This window comes from Propithecus coquereli, unplaced genomic scaffold, assembly GCF_000956105.1.
Source record: "Propithecus coquereli isolate 6110/MARCELLA unplaced genomic scaffold, Pcoq_1.0 Scaffold532, whole genome shotgun sequence".
Taxonomy (NCBI): Eukaryota; Metazoa; Chordata; class Mammalia; order Primates; family Indriidae; genus Propithecus; species Propithecus coquereli.
This window is the reverse complement of record NW_012151197.1, coordinates 1,068,045-1,074,159: the sequence shown is the minus strand read 5'-3', so window position 1 is coordinate 1,074,159 and position 6,115 is coordinate 1,068,045.

The following is a 6,115-nucleotide window of genomic DNA, read 5'->3' as shown; positions in this document are numbered from 1 at the left end:
CTCCCCCCCCAACCACACTTCCTCCCCGCCCCTCCAGGAGTCGGCTATTAAAAGCTGCTGACGTCAAAAGGGACGGCCATCTTTGATGAGGGCAGAGCTCACGTTGCAGAGAAGACGAAACCTCGGGGAGGTCAGGCGCTGTCTTTCCTTCCCTCCCTGCTCGGCGGCTGCTCCACACTTGCAACCTGCAGGGCCCCGGCGATCACCGCTCTCTGGAGAAGGCAAGGTAAGGAGCCTCCTGCCCGGGTCGTGGTTCTGGCTCTGGAAGGCTGCATACCCACAAGGGACCACGGCTGGGCAGACCAAGTGAGCTTGGGCAAATACAAGTATTTGTGCACTTAGGGTGCGGTATTCCGTGTGTGCACGTCTGGCTAGACTCCTGCCTGGGGCTTTTATAAAGTATTTTCGAGGTGAGCTGCTTGGGGGTGGGATGAATGGGGACACTGCAGATGGAGCGATGGAGAGAAAGAGCAAGGATACGAACCGAATAATAACTTACTCGTTTGAAACAGTAGTGGGACCCCCTCTCTCTTCCATTTTGCGATGCAGTTTTCAGAGCTGTTTAGGCTGTTGGTATTTTTTTTTTCTTCCTGTAGATAGAAAAAAAAAAATCCTGTCGTTCTAACCCTATTATTATGCTTGTTGCTGTTAGGGCGCTATTATCCAGGGACGAATTAAGAGGAAGGCAGGGTGTGGGTGCTGGGGAGGCGAAAGGAGAACGGGGGAGTTCCCGCCCCGGGCAAGCTGAGCTGCGGCAGCGACAGCAGCCTCCATGCCCCACGGACTTGATTTATGCCGCCTGCTCCACGTCAACTGCAGGCTGGCGGGAGGCGGGCGGGTCGTGCTGGGTGGGAGGGCTCTGCGGAGGGCTGGCGCGGGTGGGCTCGCCTCGGGGACTGCGGCGGCCCGCACTCAGCATCCTGGATAGCAAGGGCTCGCACAGCCGCGACCTTTCAGCACCGGGGACAGAGGTCCGGCCGCAGCGCCGCAGCTACCTGCGGCAGAAATGCCTGGCCAGGGCTAGATGTGCCAGGGCTAGATGTGCCAGGGCTGTTGGCCAAATAGTCTCTCTCAGAGCTCCGTCTTACAGAGACCCTTAATAGAGCAGGCACAGTAGGTTAAAAGAAAACAAGAGAGAGAAAAAAATAAAACCTGCCCACGGGGACTCCTTTGCAGACCATTGCCTGCTCCCCTCTTCACTTCCTGCACGGCTTCAACAAAATAATAGTCTACTTGTGGAAATCTTGTATGTTACTCTCTGCTCCTTCTTTTAAGTAGAGAATAAATATATTGTTAAAGATATGCATTTATTCTCCAGTATAATATCAAGGGTTTGTTTTTGTTTTTGATTTTAACACAGAGTAGATCACGTCTGGAGACATGTGTAGGGTGTACATGAAGACGCCAATGCTGTCTGTTTACAAGGGTGCTATATCTCTCTCTATAGTTCTGTTTGATCAAAATTTGAGATTAGCTGAACTAAGCAGAATCAACTTTAAGAATGAACCCCTCATCCCCTTCCTACTCCCCCCACCCCTGTATTTAAGCATGAACACAAGCACACATCCACAAAAATACATCTCTGAGAAATATTACAGGTTTTATAGTATATGAATTTAACCTTTTTGGCCATGGCTTCAGAGTTAGTAGAAATATTTCCTATGGATGTTGCTTATTGCAGGCTGATAGCTTTTGATTTTGACAATATTAAGACTGGTTTTCCTCAGAAGAATCTAACTGTGTCCTTCAGGGTAATTCAGGTAAAAGAACCATGGTGTTAGTCTGGAACTGGACTCTGACTTAAAGATCTACTGCAATTTCTATTATGGCACTGCAGGATTTTGCTGAGCCAGTGACAAGTACTTTAACCATTTTCTACTCTAAAGCTACTCGAAATCTCTGGAGCATCTAAGTGAGCAAAAATCCTCACAGGGATATTTCCCTCTGTTTGATATAGATAAAACTGGCATAAAATGACCAGGATCAAAATTGTGCCATTTGCATAGTTGGTAAAGAAGAGAAACAGCGTCATCTGTAAGAATATATAAAATGCGTTACAGAAACACTATTGTGATCCCCTTAAAAGACCCAGAATAAAATCTTGGATTGTGTTTAGTCATAACTCCAATCATCTGTATACTAGAGATACTAAATTTCTTGTCCACATACAGAAGCTATTTTATTTCCCAGCTATTTATTTCCTAGTGTTTTTCTTTTTTATGGATAACCCTGTATTTCCAGGCATGTATATGTTGATCTGTTATTGTACGTGCATGTAAAATTATTTGGGTGGAAATTTATACAAGAATATGTAAATCCATGAAAGAAATTTATAACTCCGTGATCTGTAGATGAAATAAACAACTGTGTTTTTGTGATGGGGGGAGGAGAGAAAATATGGGCAGGAGTCTTAAAAAATGCTTTAAGTTCATGCTGCATGTCCAGACAGCTCTCTGCGTAGTTGTGTCAAATGAAAAGCCGAACGCTGCTAGAATTACGTGCTTGGACATTAGTAATTACTCCTGGGTTTGTTTGCTAGTGGAAGACTGGCGGGGAGGAGGGAGGTAGAGGACTGCAGTGAAGCTGGCGACGGGCGCAGAGCTGGGAAGAAGAGGCAGTGTGTACAATTATAGAGGTAATTCTAGAATAGCTTATGAGAAATTAAAGAAAAGCATAATTGAAGCATGAATTTAACATGTCCATCATTTACAAGCTTCAGGGAAAAAAAATCAGGAGGTTTCCTATTTTAAGTTGGAATTTTAAAAATCCAGGGCAATGCGGTAAGAAGAGGCAGGAGCAGATGTAATAAGGACAAGCCAGGAATCATTAACATAGACCCTCTGCTGGTACCTGCTTGTTTGTTCATTGGCATTTTTCTGCATTGCCACCTTGGCATTGAAATTTCAAAACTATTTATAATCCTCCTAACCTCTCCATGGTAAAAATCTCCCAAGAATTCACAATTTTATTTTTATTTTGTTAAATATGCGCAACCACATAGGCATAAACACAATACAAACTGCTCCTTGTCTGAAGATATTCCTAAGCTCTACATGTTAACCCCAGAGTAAGGGTCATCCACTGAAAATTGATGTTTCTGCCAGTGACACCTAGCAGCTGCGTAGCCTTGGCCTTCAGCAGAACACGTAGGCTTTAACAATTAGTAGAAATGAGAGAAATAATTTGAGAAAGAGCTTAAGAGAGGATATATGAAAAAGAAAAAATAGATAAATCTGCTTTTTAGCTGATGCACTATGAATAAACAGTGTTTCTCGCATTATAGGACAGCGTGAACATTCTATATAGGTAGGAAAATTCATGTTTTCAGCCTCAGCGTTGGATACAATTCTGCAATGTCATCCCTTGTCAGCAGGGACCAACCTGATAGGAAGATATTGATTAGTCAGTAAGCACCAGATATATAAATGAACCCCATGGGGGATATAAAGTCTCATGATTATATGGTCTTTGATCTCAATAAATTTAGCATTTAGAAATTTTAATAAAAAACAGTAAAGTTAATAAATAATACCAGAGTGAAAATGCAATAAAATGCTAGAAGAAAAGGTATGAGGGTATATATAATTTATTGCCAAGTGAATGTGACCGACAATAAGGAATGCAAATTTGGTGGGGGCCAGTATCACCGTGGACGAGAATGATCTGAGAGAGGAAACAGGACTTAAGGTGGGTTTTGGAGGTTGCAGAGAGGTGAGTGAGGTCTGCTAAGTAAAAGTCACAGCATAAGCAAAACTTCACCTTAGGCAAGCCCACGCCGTGGTCAGCAAACCCTGGAAATGCTCGTCCATTTGGGGGCAGTAGGAAGCTGGTGTAGGTGGGGGGTGGGAGGATATACTAGCATGGAGAATTGGAGCCTATGTGGAAGGCTTTGATTGTGAAGCTGAGACTTTGATACTTTATCTTCTGAAGTTGATTTCTGAATAGAAGCTGATATAACAAAGTAACCAGGTCCTTTTTAATATCCAGTGTTTGCTATTGACAGAGTGGAGTTAATTTGCATTCTTCCAGAAATACAGGGAAGCAACTTGGTATCATAAGGGATGATTAATGAAAAAAAAAAAAAAAAACAGTCCTCCTTGAAGCATCTTTTAAGATCACTTTTCAGGATACCTAAATCTACATGGACATATAAGTCCTGTTCAAAAGTTCATTGTAAGTTTCAATGTCCCATTATTGACTAAAAGAAATTATTCAAGATGAGCACCTGCCCGGGAGATGGAAAAGCAGGTGAGGAATCTGGTAATGGAAGGCCCCAGGAGGGACACTGGAATAATAAACACGATGCAGAACACTCTCTTGCCCCCTCGTAGCATTCTGCATCATCAAATACACTGACTAGATGAATGAAAAAAGATGTCAGTTCTTCTGAGCGTGTTTTGAGCAGCATGACAAATAGAACCGGCCCCAAATGACTGAAAATGGGGGGTAAAAAGATGCTATGATAATATTTTGAAAAACTGGGGTGAGGTGAGGTGGGCAGTGTATCAAATTTCCTGCCCTGCCCACTTTGCTGACTCGTGCTAATTACCCTCACTCCAGAGCTAGCTCGAGGTCTGAACTGTACCCATTTCCTTTTTAACCTGTGGTTACTACTCTTCCAACAGAGCTTCAAAATTCCAGATGCTGACAGAACTGCTGAGCCAAAATAGTTGATGGCTTCATGTAGAGGAAGAAATGGCAATTGCAGACGTAGATTTTGTTGCTATTTCATTCCTGGCTCTGAAGTGTCAGGAAACTATCCTCACCTATTCTTCATCAAAACACTGGCCGTAGAGACATCTATAGCATAACATGTTGATTTCCAAGCTGACTACCTGGGGGAAATTTGGAGGTAATGACATTTGATGTTTTAGGAGGAGATAAGGCTGGTTGTTATTAAACTGAGTCCAGAGGGCTTTCCAAGCATCAGGTAAGACAAAGAGAGGAGATACAACATTGAGGAAGTAGGATTTGTTGAGTGGAGGAAAAGTTTAAAATCAATTAGTCTTAAAAGACAAAAGAGGCTTTAGAGAAATTTCCAGAGAATCTTCACTGAACTATGAACACTTCAGAATTGCTATTATTGCCATAAGAGTAATACCTACGATTTCAACATAATTTCCTTCACAAGGATCCTAACCACTTCACCCCACATAAAAGTCCATGCAGTTTCTGATTTCTAAATGAATAATGCAAACCATAGTCGTATGTGTTCGGCTGTAATATTGGGAGAGCACATTGAGTAAGCCATAAATCTGATTCAGAAGGACAAAGGTCCCCAATGCAGTGATTAATCAGAAAAGAGCTATGGGGGAGAAGAATCTTGTAGAATGAGTGCCACTCATTCTACAAGCATTTACCTGTCCTAGTTGACTGAATCCTTGTAACAACCTTGTAATCAGGTTACCATTATTATTTCCATTTTACAGATGAGGTAACTGAGGCAGAGCAAGGCTAAGTAACTTGCCACAGAATAGAGCCAGGAAATAAATGCAATCAGCCTGACTCCAGAGATTAAGCTATTAACTATATTTTATTCTACCTCCTGCATCATCCACATTTTTCATTATTGGTCAAATGAAGCATAGAAAATATACATGATTTTTTTTGCAATGTCTTTTCTTCCTCATTTGGGCAGCAATGCATGATGGTAAGAATGGTGGTTAGGAACCAGGAGACTCAGTTTTAGCCCTGAAACAAGTGTTTGTAATTTCCTGTTTGGAATCACATTGTCTTTAAATAAGTCACTCAGCCACTGTTGACCTCGGTGTCTTCATGGGCAGAATGATAGAAGTGGACTAATGTTCCGCATCTCTACCATTCAGAAATCAATGAAATCAGTGTGGAAAACCCCGGGCAGTGGGTTCGGGTCCAGTGACGGTCGGATAGTCTCAGCTGGCATAGCCTTAATAATGCTTCAATAACTGACCTGGCCCCCAGCCGTAATTACATCCACCGCTTCCCTAGTCCCCAATCCTTTTTATTCCCTCAGAATTGCTTTGACATCATCTTTCTGAAGCCTTCCCAGTCTGACTTAAGAAATCCTGGCTTTTTCCTCACAGCCCTATTCTGAGTCATCACTACTTTGGGTATCTCCCATCCTTCTCAATCGGAT